The sequence below is a fragment of the Pteropus medius genome, unplaced genomic scaffold, assembly GCF_902729225.1.
Source record: "Pteropus medius unplaced genomic scaffold, Ma_sr-lr_union100, whole genome shotgun sequence".
NCBI lineage: Eukaryota > Metazoa > Chordata > Mammalia > Chiroptera > Pteropodidae > Pteropus > Pteropus medius.
The window spans coordinates 20,674,080-20,695,011 of record NW_024346667.1 but is presented as its reverse complement, the minus strand read 5'-3'; the positions used below and the strand labels follow the sequence as shown (position 1 = coordinate 20,695,011).

Sequence of the window (20,932 nt, the reverse complement as noted above, 5' to 3'; positions counted from 1 at the left end):
AAATAATTTGAATTATGAATGAAGTAGAGGTGTGTTGGGGTAAGGGTATCACATCCAACCAGATGAAATATAGTCTGTTGACTATTGATATGCATGCATATACCTTGATATAAATGGAAGTACTTTCCAGAAAAGGGGAGCTGAAAAGCTCCTTAAGGTGATGCTCAAAGAGGATGCTAATGCTAGAAAATACAGATGCTGACATACAGCAATTGAGAGCTTTTAGAAGTTTGTACTCACTCACTTCCTCCCCATGCTATATATTGGAAATTCAAAGATAACAAAGCAAAATCACTGCCCCAAGGAGCTAACAGTTTCATGATTGAGAAAGGTGGAAAGAAGAATGGAAATAAAATATAAGAGAGAAGATTTTCAGAATGTGATGATTGAGATTAGAAGTACATAGTTTACAAAAGAAGACTGATTAGAATGTTATATTCATAAGACAAAGAAAAGACTAATAGTAAATTGCCCATAGAAAGATCACAGGGACTCCGCCCACCCTCAGAGACCATTTAGGTGGCTATGGTAAGCAGTGCCACATTGAAGGCAAGGGGCTGCCCTGAGTTTCAAGTCTCCTTGATAGAACTTTCATCTTCCAAGGACTTAAAGAAAACCAAAAGAAAAATTGAGTCTTGTGTTACAGGGTGAAAAGTACAAGTGAACTATCAAGAAAATGAAATCAAGGAATCAAAAGATTAGAGAGAAAAGGAGAGCAAGCCTAGAAGAGATTATTTAATCTATGTAAATCTTTTAAGCAAAGAGAGGAACGAAGCTTGTGTACCTATCATTTATCTCTTGTGTATGAATGGTGTCCTGAGAATACCTCTCCCTAAGGTAAAAATAGTCATGCATGTGAACTGAAGGGACCTGTGCCTCAGTGAGCCATTTGAGGGCAGGACACCTTCAAAGAAGGGAAAGGAGAAAGACTACCAACATCTGGGCCCTAACACCACAAGCGGCAATATAACCTTGACATTTTAGCACTCAGTAAACATTGTAGTAAGGAAATAAGAGAACAGATGTCTGATTTTCCAAAAGAAAGACAATTAAGAGCTATGTTGTGAGAACATAGGAAATTTGTTAGAAAACTTGTTTGAGAACATTGATCAGAGACAATCGAGGCTCAGATTTGTAAGGTTCCAAACTCTATGTAACAAAAATCAAATAAAATTTCTTTTCTGAACAAGAGAACAAGTTTTAAGGATATCAAAAATTACCTTTAAGAAGATACACATTTTTATGTTTCTCCCTTCAACAATTCTTGGAAAACTCTCTTCTTTCAGAGACAGTATTTATTTCTGAATTGTTCTCAGTGGAAAATAAATGGCATTAGTAGACAAGATGAGGAAAGACACATATGGCTTCTTGATCACTACACTATGATATTTGTGATCTTGCAATAGTAACTTGTTTTTGGTTATCTAGGTTTATCTCTCATCTCTTCTAACCCATGCCTTTATCCTCTTTTGATCTTATTCCCATTATAAACGTATTCTCTTCATACTTAACCAGATAGCCAGATGATCAGCATGTAGACAAGACTTTATTCTATGTCATCTAAAATGCAGAATTATGAGCACTCTATGGAGGTTGTCAGGAAACAGTTTAAGGTAAATATAAGGAAGACATCTCTAAGAATTCTTAGCATTTTATGAAGTTATAATTGTTTGATTGGTAGAAATAGTGACTTCTCTGTCACTAGTTATTCACAAAGAAGCTGGATGGCCACTTAGCAGGAAGTGACAGAGAAATTTCTTGCATTGAGTAAGGTCGTTAGATGACACCTAAGGCTTTGCCTAATCTTGCTCCCTAACTGAGGAGCTAGATGGTGGGGACCAGAGCAGGATGAAAGAAAGAGACATCATTCTTGAATCTATGATGTAGACTGATTGCTCACACCAACCAAGTAAACAAATGCACACAATGTTTATTAAAAAAATAATTCAGAATTCAAGAAAACTGTCCGAATTTATGAACCAGACAGTTAAGCTTAAGAGCTCAATTTATAAAACTAAAAAAGATTTTTAACATCAAGACAAGTCCAAACACAGGAAGAAAAAATGCTGGAGTTGTCATTTGCAGAATTCTAAGAAAAGAACACACCACAAAAACTTTATTAAAAAAAAAATTTTAATCAAGTATCTGGCTTGCCTCTGATTTATGAGAGAAAGGAAGAATAGAAATGGGGGAGCAGGATTGGTGATCATTTTACCAATAGTGGGTAGCGAAGGTAAGAGTTGGAATCTGAATGTAAAATTCATGTGAATGTTAAATCCATATGAAAATATGAAAATCAAGCATTTCCAAAAGGAGACATATTTAGTGTAGAATCTTAAAATTGAGCACAAGCTTGGTGTGTTCCAGCAGCAGAAAAGGTCAGAGCAGCTGGAGTGCAGTGCATAAGGGGGCAAATGAAATGACACTGGTTGAAGAGATAGGCAGGGACCACTTTTTGTAAGTTTTTTGTTAAGGAATTTGAATTTGACTTTGTTTCTAAAAGAAGCCACAGACTTTTTGGCCTAAGCAACCAACAGTGAAGGGGAGACAATCCAGATGATATGGGATACACACTCTTTACCTCAAATCATCATGGAACAGAGATAAGAAAAGTCAAAACAAAGTTCTCGGGCATATTTCTAGGAATTAATGCCATTAGGGTATTGAATTATGTGACCAACATTCACCTCGGGTATGGGAACAGGACTCTAGGCTTCAGATACGGCGCTGCCGTGAGAATAATGGAGTGATGGAACTTTTATTCACAGCGAAGTCAGGGAAGTACTTAGGGTTCAGAGTGGGATGTGGAAAGTTGTAAATGATAAAAATAGGGGTTAAAAATATACTGTACATAATGCTTCATAATTCTATAAATAACTCAACATTTGGGAGGACAGAAAGAGCCATAAATGCAGACAATATGGTTCCTTGGTGGCTAACTCTGAAATTCAGGATTCTGAGTTCAATGGATTCTGAAAGAAAAAGTAAGGAGAGGAGGGTCAGCTACACATTGGCACTTGGAACTCCTCACTACTCTGTGGTGCTGATGGTCCTTATGTAACTGCCGACATTGGCCAGTAACTGGAACATGATCAAGGCAACAAGTAAGAAAGTCTTTGAAGTTTGGGAAGCTATTAACAGAGACATTGAAATAAGGCAGACAAAAAAGCTGCACCATAACAAATTGTTTTAAGGAAATGAAACAAACCACCATGTTTGTAAATTATACAACCAAACGAACATTTCTTTAAAAGAATCATATTGGGAGCCAGACACTAATCCCAAAAAAGCTTTGATTTCTCCTGGCAATTTCAGAGTTCTTTTATAAGACACATCCATGTACATACCTACATGAACAGACATGTCTGATTTCTTCAGTAACATTTCTCTTCTTTTGATCTATGACCAAAGGCTGCTTCTCAAGCCAAACTTACTCAAAAGAATAACTATTTGATACTACTTATGATTTTTCAAAAAATGTTCTTTCAAATCTAAAAAAAAATTTTTTTAAATTTTTTTGAGCATGACATTGTCATAAAGCTTGGGATTCTGAAGTAACTACAAAATTTTTTACTTTCATCCATAATGAATTCTTAAAAATTCTTTTGCAAATTCAATACACAAAAGTCAAACAACAAACAATTCCTTATAAGTTGGTTTGAAAACAATATTCAAAACTATGTTAAAGTGCTGTGTACAAATTTGTATTTACATATTTATACCTATCTTTTTCTTTTCGGAATTCAGCCGAGAATTGAACAGCATTAATCTAATGAGTAGACAGTAAAAGCTTATTTCTAGAAATGTCTCAATTGTATTGTTTTATTATTTTTATCATATTGTTATTTATCCATGTTTTAATCTTTTTTAAGTAAGGAAGGTGGAAAAATATGAAATGTTTAAATCATTGCATAAATTTTTTTGTGCAAGTAAAGATGGCAGAGTAGGATAGCACAGTAAACCTGCAAATAGGTTATTCAGAGCTAGTACATTAGTGCCAATCATTGTCCCTGACTGTTCTATCACATAGGTCTCACCTGGCAATGCACACATGGTCCAGGATGGCCGCTGGAACTTGAGCGACCATCTCTGACTTGCAGATCAGATAGAAGAGGAAAGCTATGAGAACCAGAGAAATGCCCCTTTTAGAAGAAGATTCTCTATCAGCAGGTTTTCCAGAAATCTCATATATGTCTATTTACATCTCATTAGCCAGAACTTACTCATATGATCACAAGCTGTCAAGGAGCCCAGTTAGAAATTTATTTCTCAAATTAAGGAGAAAAGCAGGGGGACCGTAGATATTGAAGAGGCAACCAGGCGTCTCTGCCAAGACTGATTTCAATTCCTTAGGGTGCCGCTTATGCTTCAGACTCCATCTTTAGTTTCCTGTGATCACCTAAAGAGGACCAACAATTTTCTCTGTTACATGGTTAGTTCTCTCATTTTTAAATAAAACCTGAGTATAATTTAGGATGCTGTAATTTAATTTGTAAAATTATGACATGTGAAGCATGACTTTTTGGTAAACAACAGTTCCTTGAATAGTTTCTAGTTTTTCTTGCTAAAAGATTTCTTGGTATAATACAACCAAACATCTAGTCCATTAGAAAGAACACTATAGAGAATATAATTGATGATGATGCTTCGAAGTTAAAGATGGTTAAGTCCCAGTTTGCTGTTATACTAGCTTGCTGTTATACTTCTGTTTAATATATGTTTACATTGGAGAAATTCAGTTTATACTTGTAAAAATTGGTTGAAATAACCTGAGAAATGCAAACTCTCTTTTTTGTCTCTACCTAGCAAAGATGCTTTTGGAGAATTTGCCTGACATACTAACTTTCCGAATGCATGACTTGGCTATTGTGAATAATGATGCAATAAATATGGGAATGTATACATCCTTTCAAGATCCTAATTTTAATTATTTTTGATAAACACTTAGAAATAAAATGGCTTGATCATATGGTAGTCTTATTCTCAATTTTTTGAGAAACCTCAATGCTGTTTCCAATGGCAGTTACACCACATTAGATTCCCACCAACAGTGTACAAGGGGTCCAATTTGTCCACATCCTCACTGGAACTTGTTAGCTTTCGATAACACTTAACAAATGTCAGTTATTACTATCTGTGCTATCACTTCTCTCACTATCTAGCTTGATCTATATGAAATAATGCCCCAAATTTGGAGGATTTTTCTTCTTTTACAAGTCAAAGCATTGTTGTTATTGTTTTCAGAGCACTTAAACCCATTCTTTACATGAGCAACCAGTTAATATTATTACTCAGAAGTTTCTTTACAGTAAGAAAACTACTGTTTGGATCTAGAATGCTTCTAACTCTGTGCCTTTTCCAACCTGAAAGACACAAGAGCAGACCTCTGTTTTCCTCCCAGAGCTCCACACTCCATTCAGAATCTATAGTAGAAGAGAGAATGGCCTGACACTTACTGCAGAAACAGGCTCTAATGGTAGGTTGTACTAGATAGGGGAATAATTACACAGGATTTTGATTCTAATTTTATCCCCACAGACAAACCCTGCTCAGTGTAGCTGTTGAGCTGTGATTATCTTTTTCAGGAGGCATCAGGCAAGTTCATTCTTGAAGGGCTGCCTAGAGCATGCTTCCTAGTTTCACACTTACATATGTATTTTACTCTCACCTGGTCATCTCCATGAAGGTGTCCAACACATCTTTCATATTCAATGTGTCTCAAATTAACTCGTCATCTTCCCTCTAAAAGTACCTCGTCTCTGGCCTCAGTTTACTCAAGCTGGAGTTCTTGACAGCCCTCTCTTCCTCACACCCTACATTGAAACTTAAACTTCTTCCCAACTATTCTAGGATAGTCCAGACTTCAAATATTCTCCCCAACTCTCCATAACTTGTAAGTTGTCCTAAGTGCTCAGCTAAGTCTGAAGACTATAAACTTATAATAAGCCTTTATGTAGAGTTGTGGAATTTTTTCTAATGTTGCTTTGTTTAGAGAATACAGATTCTGATATTTGACCATGAGTTCTATATTTCTTATGATATGATGCACAAATCAACTAATTCATGAACAGAAAAACACAGTGTGAAATCTATGTGCTAAAGAGCTCAGTATCCAGAAACGAATGATTCATAGTTAAAATGAAATCAAATTTACATGTCAGTAACGTGCGATAAATTTTTAAGTGGTTTATCTGTTCAACGAGAAAGCCATATGAAAATGACATTTGCCATGATACTGAGTTTATCTAGATTAGGTGAGCACTTTGTATACTCTTTTGCATTTCCTTTATTCTCCCCTTCATTCTTTAAAGTACCAAGATGGGGGGAAAATATTCTTTAATATAAGTAATATTCTTTATCTTCGATTAAAGTCAAAATTAAAAATTAACATATAAAGATAAAAAACCTGACATTTTCCAGCAATACATAAGTATTTAGCTCAAAAAAGAACTATAGCAAAAATATTATAGATGAAAAATCTGGGCCAAGATCTACTTTTTATTTTCCGGGACCAAGACAAAATGTAGTGTGATAGTTAATTTTATGTATCAACTTGACTAAACTAAGGGATACATTAACAATGGTAAAACGTTGTATCTGAGTATGTCTATAAAGGTGTTTCTGGAAGAGATTAACATTTGAAGAGTAGGCTGAGTAAAAAAGATCACTCTCACCAACAGACATCACCTAGTCCATTGAGGGCTGAAATAGAAGAAAAGGACAGGGGCAGAGCCAGTCTGATCTCTCAGCTTGAACTGAGGCATCTATCATCCTGCCTTGGAACATAGTCCCCCTGGAGCTCAGGCTTTGGCCTTGGACCGAATTGCAGAAAGCACATCTTGAGATTTCTTGGCCTCCCTAATCATGTGAACGAACTCCTACAATAAATCTCCTCCTACGTATCTCTATATATCCTATTGGTTCTGTTTCTCTGGAAAACCCAGACCAATACATATAGCAAACCCAATTTATGATTATTCTTCTTTTCATATTAACCTTTTATAACTAGAAACAAAGCAATATTTTAGCATACTAGCTAACTTTTTGTGCCATTTTAAAGTTTGCAAATAAACTTTATTTTGTGTTTAAGAAGTTCACAACAATGACACCAAGGAAGCCTCCATTTTTGGTTAGCCGTGTATGTGGGGTACAGCTCTGATGGGCCCATGCTCCCAGTGGTCTTATACTGAGGGATACAAAGAAACTTATGCCCTCTATGTTTCTTGTCACATTCTCACATTCACACACACAAAAATCAAATAAATAATAAAACAAAAATTTAAAAATGTAATTTTAAAATGAATGGAGATGTGCATAGCAGTAAGCAGAGATTTGTCTCTGTGTGTGTTTGTGCATGTGCATGTGTGTATGTATGTGTGTTGTATGTTTAACACCTCTACTTAATGTGAGAGCTGGACAGTCAACCCAGTTGTCCTGTGCCCTTTACTTCTGCAGATAGAAAAAAAATTCTTGTTAATTTAAGAGAAATTAACATTATTGTTTAGAGTGAAACACAATTTTCAAAATTCTTAAGAGTATTGTTTTTTACATGACTCCTTGTATGAGGCAATCAAATCATCATCAAAGAAATGTCTCCAATGAGGAAAATAGATCAAAGAGGTCAAATAATTCCTCCTAAATCACATAGCTCTGAGACAGAGCATTAGATTAAAGATCAGAAAGCCTGGCGCTAAGTTTTTCCGTATCTTCCACCCAAGCGTCCTGTGTTTTGGACGCAACATTTGACCTCGTATGAATCACCACAAAAGTGTCTAAAACCTGGAAGAAGATAATGGCTAGCAAAGTTTAAATAAATCATAGCCCGGGGAAATAGCCACTATTTTGTCAAACCATGGAATAGTTGGCAGCTCTTTCTTTCCTTTTGGGGTTTTTCTAACTGGAGTTCACTTTGGGGTTAAGAGTAAAGATTCCAGAGAGGTTATACTCATAAAACTGTTTTTACTCAGAACTACTGCCAATAGAATCATTCCAAAAGTGCCAGTCAAGTATAATTCTAGTTGGGGATAGAGGATACCCAAAAGTGTGAAGTGTGCCAGTTGGTTTCAGTAAACTAGGCTATAGGTCTGAAGTAAGTTCAAATTCAGGTCCACCAGAAGATGGCCTCCTTTAGAAGGCTTTTCACTATACTCTTAAGATCTAATGTGATTCTTGGTAATAATTTTGAACGAAAGCTCTGATGGAGCCTGCCAAGCCTGAGACTGCATTTCTCAGGGAAATATTCCTTATTTTCTATATCATATCATCCTGAATCAAGATTTATTGGGAAGATGAATCCTTTTTAAGATCCTCTTGAGTATTTAGATCCATATCCAACTAGCCTGGGTATATGAGTTATCTGATTCTGTAATAAAGCTGCATAACAAACAACCAGTAAATAAACCTCAGAGGTATGCCACAGTAAACATTTATTTTTGCTCTTGTGTTTATGGGCTGTCTGGATTGTTCTAGAAATCTAAACTAGAGTCAACAAAGTTCATTCATTTATCAATTGTCAGCGGCAGTTTAGCTAGGTAGTTTTTCTGATGTTAGATGGGAGTTCTTACATATTGAGCATCTGGAATGCCTAACCAGGCTAGTCTCCAACAGGCTAGTCTGAGGATATTTTCTTGGCAGGGACAGGAGAAAGAGAGAGAGAGAGAGAGAGAGAGAGAGAGGAGGTGGGGATATATCTTGTGGCTTAGCCTCAAAAAATAGCATACTGTAACTTCTGCCATATTCAATTGTACAAAACAAGTTATAAATTCAGGCCAGATTAAAAAGCGTAAAAATAGATTCTACTTCAGGATTAGAAAGGTTGCCAAATTACATTGCAAAGAATATGGATACAACAGCAAGTGATTTTGGAATGGGGAAATTGGGGCCATTTTTGCAGCAAATATAGCACACCTGGGCACCTAAAACCCAGCATTAAATTCATGTTACTTCTGAGAGTGAATCACAGTTGCAAAGCTGGATCTCAGTACAATTTCCCAGTAGGCTGAAATTAGTGATATGCTCTCTAATTTCTTCTCCATTCTTTAAAGCGTTCATCATGTTCTCTCATCCTTGGCCTTTCTCTCCAACCATGTTCATCAAAAGATGTTTCCTGTATACAAGGACAAAATTAACACACCTAACAGCAGAAAGGCACAGGCACTGCCCTATCAGAGTAGATGTCACTTTTATTTCCCAAGGAGAGTCAAAAGAGGTGTTGATGGTGAAATGCCATCACTGCTTTATGGGTGAACATCAGCCCTCCATTTCTCCTGAGAGAGGCTTGTAAGGACTGCCTGTCTTGGATACAAACACTCCACGTCTCTGAAATATCTGTCACATTGTTTCTTTTGAATCTTATGGATATAGCTAGGTAGTTCATGATAATGTGAAGTTCAGTACAGTATTTTCTATGTGCATGTGTGTATTTTTCTGAAGAAAAAACTACAATTTCCACCAGAAGCTTAAAAATTATTACTTACTTGGGTTAAACTGATAAATAAATCAGTACACTAAAATAATAGAAAACAGAATAGACTTTACACTCCAAGAGAGCACTTGCAAATTCTCTAACAAGTTATATAATAGATGTAGCTCAAGGGAATTTTAAGGACCAAAGGGAGAAGTCTCTAGCCACATAATTTGTAGGACTGAATCTAACATTTCTGTAGAGCTGCTTTTCCAGGCACATCACTGGTAAAATGGAGATTTATTAACCTTAAAAATATTCCCAGCCTGAGAATCTTTCACAATGACTTACATTTAATAGGAATTTGATGATGATACATAAATGCAACCCCACCCTCTACCCCAGAGCTTTACTCATCATTGAGAATTACTTTATCAGATTGGTCTCTGAGAAGTTTGTATTAGGAAAGAGTGACCTGAGTAAGAGGACACAGGGACCATCATAGAGAAGAGAAAAGACTCAGAGAAGACTTGAATCTATTAATCAGGTAAGCACCATAATTTCTCTTCCCTATGGAGAACCTTAACGGTGATCAAGATCATACAGTAATCACGTGCAACCACAGTCCTTCTTTGTCTATTATGACAAAGGAAAAGTTTGAGATTCTATAAATAACTTCATTTACTTTCAGTTAATGACAGAAACTTTCTTCCAGGCACCTGGAATAAACAAGCCTGTATGGGTTGAGATCAGCTCATACATACTGTTGCCCGGCCCTGCTTTTGAAATATGGACAAAAAATATAGTGAGGGCAAAAACATTTTTGGTGATGAAAAACATCAGGAGAAGCATAGAGGTACATTGAAAATCAGTCTTAGAACTTATATAGTTATAATTAAATAGTATGTACAAAATGTCACTTGTCACCAGTCAGTGTCTAATTTATTTTTAATTTTTCTCTCAACACTCAGAAAGAAGTAACTTTTGGCTTATTCTTAACCTTTTCTTAGAAACCTCATTCTGAAGGCAATCTCTGACTCTGCCATTTCTAACTTCAGCCCAACAGTATAAAAACCCTGGTAAGCAGCTCTTGTCTCTTCTTTTCTCAACTAAAAGGTGACAGAAAGCCATGGTCACTTCTATTTCCCAAAAAGAGTCACATTAATGATTGGCTCATATCCACCATCATCATGCACAGCCACTGTCCTTGTTCTTAATCCCTATGATCAATCCTATTGTTTCCTTCCCTCCAAAGAGAAGGTCCTTTTCTTCTTTCAAATATTTTAAAATAGGATCTAATTCATTTCAATAGTAGTAGACCTCTAAGGTCAGACAAAAAAAAAAAATTAACTTTTAAAAGGAGCAGATTAATTTTCTTCATATATGGAGAAACAAAAATAAAACAAACAAATAACAGCAAAACAAATAAAAACATATAACAAAAATGGACCAGAATGCAATTATGACTTTAAATCAAGGCTTCACTGATATTGTAATAAGGCAGCTAACATTTTTTAATGAGCCCTTTTAAACAATTGTCTTGTATTCATCTGTTAGGGGGTGAAATAGCAGAAGAGAGTGTCGTGAGAATTCTTGAACCAAGAAAGGAGGGACAAAAATTTGCAAAGACTTGGCGATTAACAAGACACTTTGTCAGGTGCTCTATATGTTATTTTATTTTCTACTCACAGAAAAGCCCATTTTACATAGAGAAAAATGAATTTCTGGGCAGAACTGAAACAATCTTCCCAAAGTCTCTATTGGTGGGTTTTGAAGAAAAAATTTAAACACGGAGATGCTCGAATACAAAACCAATGGGCAAAACCTGCTTTCACACAATAACATTTAAATTCTCAGACAAAAGCAGAGGAAACTAAAAAGTAAGACTGTAGACAAGATTTTTAATTATCATGACTAAACTCAGGACCATGAAACATTTTTGAAGTTTTTAAACATCTGTAAACTGCAACCGTTCCTGTGGTCTTCCTGAATCCCAGAGAATCTTTTTCTGTCCTTTTTCCCTTTGAAGGACGTATTGCCTTTAGACCAGCATCTATATCTCATTTCGTTTCTATCAACAACAGCTTGTCTTTTTCACACTTCTGTCCTTGAATGTGTTCTTCAAGCCCTAGCATCTTTTCCAAAATCTGTCTCTTAATTTGTAGCTCAAATGCGAAGCAGAACTTACCCTTGAGAAAACATTTGGAGCCATCTCTTAATTTAGGGCATGAGTCAGAACCCAGCAGAGCCATCCACGATTCTACAGTATACAATTCAGTTTTTGTCATCAGAACAGCAAGACGAATTTGTAAAAATAATAAGAAATAATAATGGTTCTAAGATCTCATGAAAGTAAAAAAAAAAAGACTTGAAAAACTCAAAAATCCTTATTATGTTTATAGACATCAATGGATTCAATTACAACACTGTACAAGTATTTTAGTATTTATCTAAACATTTTCTACAATTAAATTATATTTTTTTATGTCACCTAACACTTGCTGGCACCAACAGCGCACTAATCTACATTGAGTGCCAAAGAAAACAAGGATAATGATCTCCTACTGCTAATCCACAGGAAAGTTTGCAATTTTTACTATAATACATGGTCGGAAGTAAATTGCAGATTCGCCATCACTGAACAAACAGCTTGAAATGATAGCTGAAAGATGAAATTAGGGAGAATGCCTGGATGAATACATAGGCCTAAATTAGGCCACAAAACTTTCTGCATAAATACAGAGTGGGGAAAAGTAGTCTAAGAGTAGGGTTTATAATAAAGAACTGGAGATATTTTATTTTAAGTTTAAAATAATTACTATTGTGAGGAAGCTCTCAAAAAAGCAAATGCTATTTCAAGCTATATTAATAAATGTTTGGGCTTAAAATAAGTGACAGTTACATCTATTGTTAAGAACCCCATCTGCTGAATGGGCTGTTATCTAATGGGAGACAGTAGTAATATGGAAAATTCTCAAGTGGAAAAGGATGAAAAGAAATAAGAATGCTTAATCTAATCTATATGAGTGGGTATAGCATGAAAATTAAGAACCACGTCCCTGAAATGTTTGAAGGGCAGTTATTTAGAAGAAGGATTAAAATTATTTTCCATGGCTTCAGCAAGCAAAAGAAGGATCCAAGGGTAGAAATTATAGTCAGGCTCATTTTGACTTAAAATATGGAAAAATTTCTAATGTTAGCCTTGCTACAAGCGACCAAATTGCCCCCAGAGTATTCTCTTAGGTTTTTGGTGCTAAAGGAAGAGATATGGAAAAAAAGAATGTTTATGTCCAGTAGGGGATTGCTTCTAAATGACCTCTGTGTTCTTAGACTATGTAGAGATCTGAGCTAGGTGTATTTAGAAAAATAAACTAAAGGGAAAGATAATACTTATTTAACTTGGAAATAAAAATCTGTATGGGAATAAGTTCTCAATCATAATACCAGTACTCTGTGACAGTGTTCTTCAGTGTATATTGGAAGTTCTCTTGGGTTCCATGTTTGTTTGTTTTTAAATGTGTTTTGATGTTCTCGTCGAAGGTAATTGTAAAAACACAAAGTGAAACTTCTGATCATTCTTTTCTTTGCCTTGGTAAGTGGTTAGGATTACTTACTTGAACAACCATGATCTGTCTTTTGACACATACAGTGATAGCCAATTCTTTGTAACCGAGAAATCGCGAATCACTCTGGGTTTTTATCTTTGACCAGGCTTGTATGAGGCCTACAAGTCAACTTTCTCAAATCTCCATGAGGGTAGGTAACTGAGTTGACTTTCTAGGAATAGAAATTAAAAGATGTCCTTTCTTCATCTCTAAAATACTAATTGATACCAGCACAATATCATAAAAATATTTTGGGGAGAGGAAGGTGAATGTAGTTCTAAAGTAAATCGTACAATTATGGTATCCACTTTGAGAGCTTAAAATAATAACAAATCTTTATTTTGAGCAGTGTCAGAATGGCTTACACAGATCTATAAGTACATTTGTAAAAGAGGCACGACTATAAACATCATTAGTTAAAAATATACCTAAGAACGCTGTAAGATATTTATACATAATAATATAGAAGCTTTCCAGAAAACGGTGGTTTCCTGAAATTGTCTTATTTAGTCTCTCAAGATTGAAGAATATCAATATATGTCTATCCATTACTGAGAGTTCCAAAATGCATTTATTTCCCTAGGGTTATGTCCTCCCTGCATCACTCTTACCATATATCCTTAAATAGTTATAAATACCTTACTTTTTAAAAAATTTTCTTACTTTTCTCTTTTTTTCTCTACCTTTCTTCCTTCTTCTACCATTTCTTTCAGGGTCAATCAAGGACAATTTCTTTGGCTTCTCTTTCAACAATCTGTGTAGAAAAAATAAGAGAATTATACACACTTATTTCTAGAAAAAAGTGACATTCGGGTCCCGTTGGAAAAAATATACATATATAATCTTTTGTATAACTAAAGTGATCATATTTTTAAACAGTAATCTAATTGTTCTAATCATTTACACACCCACTTTATAACTAAAACTGAAACAAAAATTAGTCACAGACTACTGTTTCTGCAAAACAGTTTCTGTTTTCACCAGGCTAGAAAGCACTGTTTATTTTTTCATAAGTGAAAAGAGAAGCCTGATGGCAGTTTTCAGCTCTGAGCATCCTCCTGCACTGTTTATCACAATGCTAGCTAGAAACAGTAGAGTACTAGCTGGGGGAGCATGGCTTGTGGATCATATCCTTCTCCCTGTCAATTTAAGTATAGAAACAACTTCTGTGGACAGCGACATTCTAAAACGAAGTCCATGATAAAAGAGAGGGACTGTTCTCAGCAAAGCTGCCATCTGAAATACTAAATTCTCCTGGCAACAAGTTTGTGTTGCCAGGAGAATTAAGTTAAAAAAAATAAGGAACTAAAAAATTAGCTTTTCAAGGCAACTGACACTCATACTTGTAAGTTGCACAAATGCTAGGTTGAGAATAAAAACTTATAATTTTGGTACCAGCTCTCCACAGGAAAGACTAAACGCAGACAATTACAAATGACAAATATATATACAGAATCCATTTCTTTGTTTAAAGATATGCGTATTTAAAGCAATGAGAAAGTTAGTAAGAGAGAAATAGTCTGTCCACAGAGGCTTCCAGAAGAATGTCATCTGTGTCAAAAGAGAGCTATTTGCAAATCAAACTTAGAACTTGTAGGTGTCTTAGAACTATTCAGTTCACACTTCTTTTTTCAGATATAGAACCAAAGAGATGATGTAAAAGAAACAAGGCCACAAAATTCATGCAAGGAAAATTCACTCAGATCTCTTGAGGACTTCTTCAAAGTTCTTTTCATCCAATAAGTATTCTATTCAGTAAGCACGTTTAGAGAGAGGGCTTAACACATGAATGGCAGTGCTGACTCTGGTGGTGCACATTAAAATGAATCTTCACCCAAACAACTCCTGTCATAGGAGGAGAGATACCAGAGGAAGGATTTTCTAACAAGCAATACAAAGCAGTCCGTACCATAAAGGAAGAACAATATAAATTCTACTGCATTAAACAAAGCCTATGAGAACTGGCAAATACTGAACTATGTATATTTATAAACATCTGATCATTTTGTTTTTATCGATGTTAAAACATAAAAAGTCAACCTTCTATGTTCTATGACGACTATTTTTGACTACAAATTATTGGGCCATACTGTTTCCTTTATTTTTCAAAACTTATTTATTTCTCTTTTACCTTGTTTATTAACCTTATAATACATTAATGTCCTAATTATGAATTAATTGATAGAATGATTTTTATTTTTCTTGATATCGCTCTCTATATTCCCATGGAAAAGTGATTCTATTATAACAATTATGAGAGACTTTTAAAATGAGGTACTATGATATTATGATTTAGAATAAAAAAAAATATATTGGTCTAAATCCACTGTTCCTGGCACAGAACTCTTAAACCCTTGGAATCTCCTAAATGAAAAGAGTGACAAAGGTGTCTTTCGTTATGTTAATGAAGCTACTTTTGTACTTCAATTAAGGCTGGCCAGGAGAACCAATCATGTGATTACAAGGTTGGAAATTTCAGTCCCTCTTCTGACCTCCCTGGAGGTTGAATCAATCACTAATGGCAATGAATAATCAATCATGCCTTTGTAATGAAGCCTCCATAAAAACCCAAAAGGAGAGAGTTCAGAAAGCTTCCATATTGATGAACATGTGGAATGCGGGGAGAGTAGCACACTGGCAGAAGGCATGAAAGCTCTGTGCCCTGTTCCTTGCCCTCTGCCTCTCTTCTACCTGGCTGTTCCTGAGTTAAATCCCCTAATAATAAACTAGCAATCTGTTAAGTAAAATGTTTCTCCGAGTTCTGGGAGCCGTTCTAGCAAATTGATCGAACTCACAAAGGTCACTAGAACCTCCAGTCTATCGTTGGTTGGTCAGAAGCATAGGTGACAACCTCTGCTTTTGACTGGTATCAGGCATCCATTGGGTGTCTTGGAACATATCCCTCACATAGAAGATGGAATATGTTAGCGCTGCTGTAACAAAGTACCACAAACTGCGTGGCTTAAACAAGAGAAATTTATTGTCTCACAGCTCTGGAGGCTGGAAGTTTGAAATCAAAGCGTCGCTCGGTCAGTTCCTTGTAAGGGAAAATTCGTACCTGCCTCTTGCCTGACATATGGTGGTTTACTGACCAACCTTTATTTTCTTTGCCATCATTCTGATCTCTTTGTCCACCTTCACATGATGTTTGCCCTGTGCGCATGTTCGTGTCCAAATTTTCCTTCTTTATAAATTATAGACATCAGTCATATTGGATTAAGAGCCCAGCCTACTACACTATGACCTCATTCTAACTTTACTGATGATTCTACCCATTTACAAATAAAGTTACATTCTGAGATACTAACAGTTAGGACTTCGACATATGAATTTGTGGAGGGTAAACACAATTTAACATATAACGCTTCCCCAAGGAAAAAGAGAGAAGTGTTAAAACCGCTACTCTAACATAAATACAATAGATTTTCGAGATGATTTGAGCTGAAATTTCAATCAAGTGATCATGTTTGCAATGTAGAAGCCAAAATAATGAAGTATACTCATTTACCTAAAGAAACTTAGGTTTCTAATATTAATCATATGCTATCAATTGGAAGGTGGAATGGTTAATAAAAAATATATTTATCTATGGATAAAGAAATATTATTTTCCAAAACATTTCTCTCTGTTCGACTTTATTCTTATTCTCTTTTTCCCTTTGTAAAATTATACATTACACAGCTAAATATTATATGCACTTTTTGTTACCAGGGATATTTAGGATGCGTTGAGTGGATGAAGTTAAATCTTGATTTGTCGTTGCTTTATAAATAAAGACAGGGAATTTGTTCATTGTAACATGGTATTTTTTTTTTTTTGCCAAAATTTACTTATCAAATTAAAAAACAGTAAGTACATGGTATAATTTTAAAACATGCATATCAACTAAATAGCCTTTGGAAAAATCTCTCCTTAAGGAATTAAAATTTCTTGTCTACAACCATGCCACCCTGAACAGGCCAATCTAGTCTGATCTCGGAAGCTAAGCAGGGTCAGGCCTGGTTAGTACTTGGATGGGAGACCACCTAGGAATATCAGGTGCTGTAGGCATTTTAAAAAAAAAAAACTTAAAATTTTTTGAACATAGTGAGTTTATTGCAATATTGCTTATAATGGCAAAAATCTGAATTCCCATAAGAAAAGACTGTTTAAATAAATTAAGATATGCCTAACTTATCTATCTTACAAAGCTATTAAAAATAAAGATTTATATCCACATTTGTTGAGCTGGAGTGCTGGCAAATATATGTTTTAAAGTAAAATTAAGAAAAGAAAATTTCTAAGAAATGTGTTTTATATAATCCACTTTTATTTTAAAATGTATATACACAGTTGTGCCAATGTTTTTTTTGTATTGGCAAAAGAGAAATGTGTAATGGTAAATACTAAGCTGTAAATATCAGTTAGGTCAGGGGCCTGGGGCTCAAAGAGTGTTGGCTTGGTGTTGGACTCTGTTTATTGCTTCTCTTGACTATGGTTCTCATTTTCTTGTTTGTTTGTATGTCTGGCAATATTTTATTTTATACCGGGGATTTCTAATGAAATGTTGTAGAGTGCCTGGGTTCTATATTTTCTCCAATAAATGCTCATTTTTGTTATAGAAGGCAATTAAATTTGCGGACTCAAGGAAATATTTGAGAATAGTTTATGTATGGCTCTCTCCTTTCCAAAATTTCCCTCTCTCAATTTTTAGCTATTTGACATTCCTGAACTCAGCCCTCTAAGTCCAAAATCCAGTTAGACTATGGCTTTCCAAATGAGGTGGAGCCATCCAGTGCTACATGAACTGAAGTATCATCAAACAAAATGCCACATAAATGAAAACACCTAGTTCTGTTCGTTTTTTCAAGGCTCGAATCATCTGGTTCAACTTCTGTCTGCTTTTAGTCCATCTCCAGTACTTACAAATAGTTGTGGTTTTTTAAAATACATTTTGTCAATAATTTATCATTATTAACTTTAGGAGATTAATTTTATATCATTTATTTCATCATTAAGATAACGGCTTTCATGTATTAATTTAAAATAAAAAGAAACATAAAATATAAAGTTCAATAAAAATTTTAAATGTATGTTTTTAAAAATATATAAATGAATTTAGCCAGTCTTTTCTTTACATAGTTATAGTGTAATCTCCCTTGCCCCCACTGAGGAAGGAGCTTAAATCAATCTAAGCATTAAATTAATCTTACAGAGATAGAATTCCTTGATTTACAACAAATCTTTTTAATTTTACATAGAGTACAAATTTAATATGAATGTTATTAGCTACTTGTCAAAACAAACTCATAAAACAACAGGATATCAAGATATCGCCCACTGGGAAACAGGAACTCTCAGGCATTGCCTGTAGACTGTAGACTGGTGAAGCCTTTCTGAAAAGCAATCTGTCAGTATTTAGTCAAATTAAGAATGCATGTACTCCATGACCTATTCACAGATGTATATACCCCATTGAAATTCTCGAAGAGATTCATGACTGCTGTGGTCACTGATTATGGTAGTGAGAAAATGGAGTGTTGCTGAGAATACACAAGCATTGTTTATGAGACTGGAGTTTTGCAGGTAAGCAACATGCCCATTACTAAATGAACTAAGGTAAAATGTGGTAGATACATGTTATGATTTATAGACACCAGTTAGCACTAAATTTGATATGTATAATATGCATATCATATGCATAAACATGCATAGATAATATATAAACATGGATTTGAATGATCAGGAAATAAACCTGAAATATTTCTTGGGAAACCGTATTTATATAAAATATATACCAGATTAAGGACACTCTCTAAATACTAAAGACTAAATAAAGGTAAATTTTCAGACAGACACAAAATAAAGACTATTTTTAAACAATATGTACATATTTAAAGATATATATATCAAACCTGAAGAGTAGGTATCTATAAAAAAAAAATAAAATTGAAATCTTGGATGAAGAATGGACTGAGAAGAACAAATTGGCTTCACAGGGACCAATGATAATAATGTGCAATGAACTAAGAGTAAATTTACTCAACACTAGGTGTATATACACACATGTATGTATATACACACCTAGAACTGAGTAAACCCTATATGTACTTTGCCACTAGGTATATTCAAGAGAAGGAAAAGAAAAAAAACTCTTCTTTGAGCAAAAAAAAGATAATTCCTTTCACATTTTAACCTTTTTAAAGTTTCTGGTGCTTCTAAAGTCATACACATTCAGGAAATTATTCTGATGAAAAACCATAAATATGCACTACTGGAAACAAATTTAATGCTTAAAAATAAGAAATAGTTGAACAAATTATAATTGCATTTAGTTATTAAAACAACATAACATAAAAGATTTAGTAAAATAATTTGTTATACATTAAATAAAATTGCATACAAAAACAGTATTAAGTGTAATGACTCCAATTTTATTGAAACTGTACATGTACAGAAAGAGTGAATAAAAAGACACCTCAAAAATATTTACAAAAGTGAGTGTTGTTTTCTGCATTGTGGTTTTCTGTATATTTCTAAGCATAATGAAATTTCTCTAAGCATTCTTTTCAAATTATTTTTATTGATAATTTTTATTATATTTTCTTTGAGATACTTATCTTCCAATTTTCTGTCACAATACTTATCTTTTTCTTATAGATTTAAAACTGTTCTTTCTGAATGAATTCTGTAGACTAAATTTTTGTGGATCATGTGTGGCTAATATTTCCTCTTAGTCTGTCATTTGTCATTTTGCTTATTTACATAGGTCTTTTGTTTACAAGTTTAAATTTCAGTACCATCAAATGTATCAGTCATTTTATTTATACTTTATGTTTTCAGGGGTTTTGGTTAAGTAATTCATCTAACATTATCTTATTGGGTATGAGAAGATGTAGAGTTTTCTATATTTTCCTGAATCTGTTGAACCTGATAAACTTTGTTAGTCTAAGTGTTTAATATTTTCTTGAATTTTCTATATACATAATCATATTTACTGCTAATGAAAAGAGTGTTTTCTTCCTTTAAAAATACTCCATTTCTGGTATAGCCTTTAAAAACGCACACTCTGAATCCAACTGCCTGGGCTTGTTTCCAAATTCGCTATTTTCTAGCTGTGTAAGTTTGGGAAATTTACATAACTTCATCATGCTCCAGCTTTTTCATCTACAAGATGAGGAAAATAATTCCTGCCTCCTAGGGTTGTGATGTGGGATAGATAAGTTAATATATGTAAAGCTCTTCGAAAAGGGCCTAGTACACGGTAAGCACTAAAATAAAATGTATTATTAGTAAATTGATTTGGCCCCTTAAAATAATGTTGAACAGAAGTTGTAGTAGCAAAATTCTCGTCTTGTTTCTGATTTTAATAGTCTTTAATGGCTTATAAAATTTGACTACTGAGTAAGATTTTATTGTAGTCTTTTTCATAGATATACAGCAAATTGCAAAAAATATCTATTAATTCCCTGCCCCAATGTGACTTTGAAGCTCCTTCCATCAGGATGTGGAGTGAATATCCTCACCTGTTAAATCTGAACCGGCTTGTGACTTGCTTTGAGCAATAGAATGGCAGGCCACTACTTCCTCTTTTAACCTTGCCAGCTGTCATGTGAACCACCTTGAGTTAGTCAGCTGCAAGATAAGTGGTCATATGGACTGGAGACAAAGCTTCCAGGCTGAGGCTATCCTAGACCAACTAACCTGAGAGCTGAGTGTAGATGCGTGAGTGAGCCCAACCAAGACCAGCAAAGTCACCAGCTTTGCCCTGCCAAATTTGAATAGTGAGGTAGGACTGGCCCAAAGACTCCTGTACCTGCCCATGCCTCACCCTGCAGACCTCATTGCCTGAGTCCCCTATACCATGCCCATATCTCTCCCTCCCAGTTGACTGGAGATTGCCTAGGTGGCCAATAAATTTTTTTTAAATGCTAGGTAAAATAAA

The 20,932-nt window shown here is 34.7% G+C and overlaps 1 pseudogene; it reads left to right on the top strand.

Annotated features, from left to right (window-relative positions):
• Window positions 1-16,940: 16,940 nt before the first annotated feature.
• LOC120613645 (uncharacterized) lies at window positions 16,941-17,058 on the top strand (annotated as a pseudogene).
• The last annotated feature ends 3,874 nt before the right edge of the window (window positions 17,059-20,932 follow it).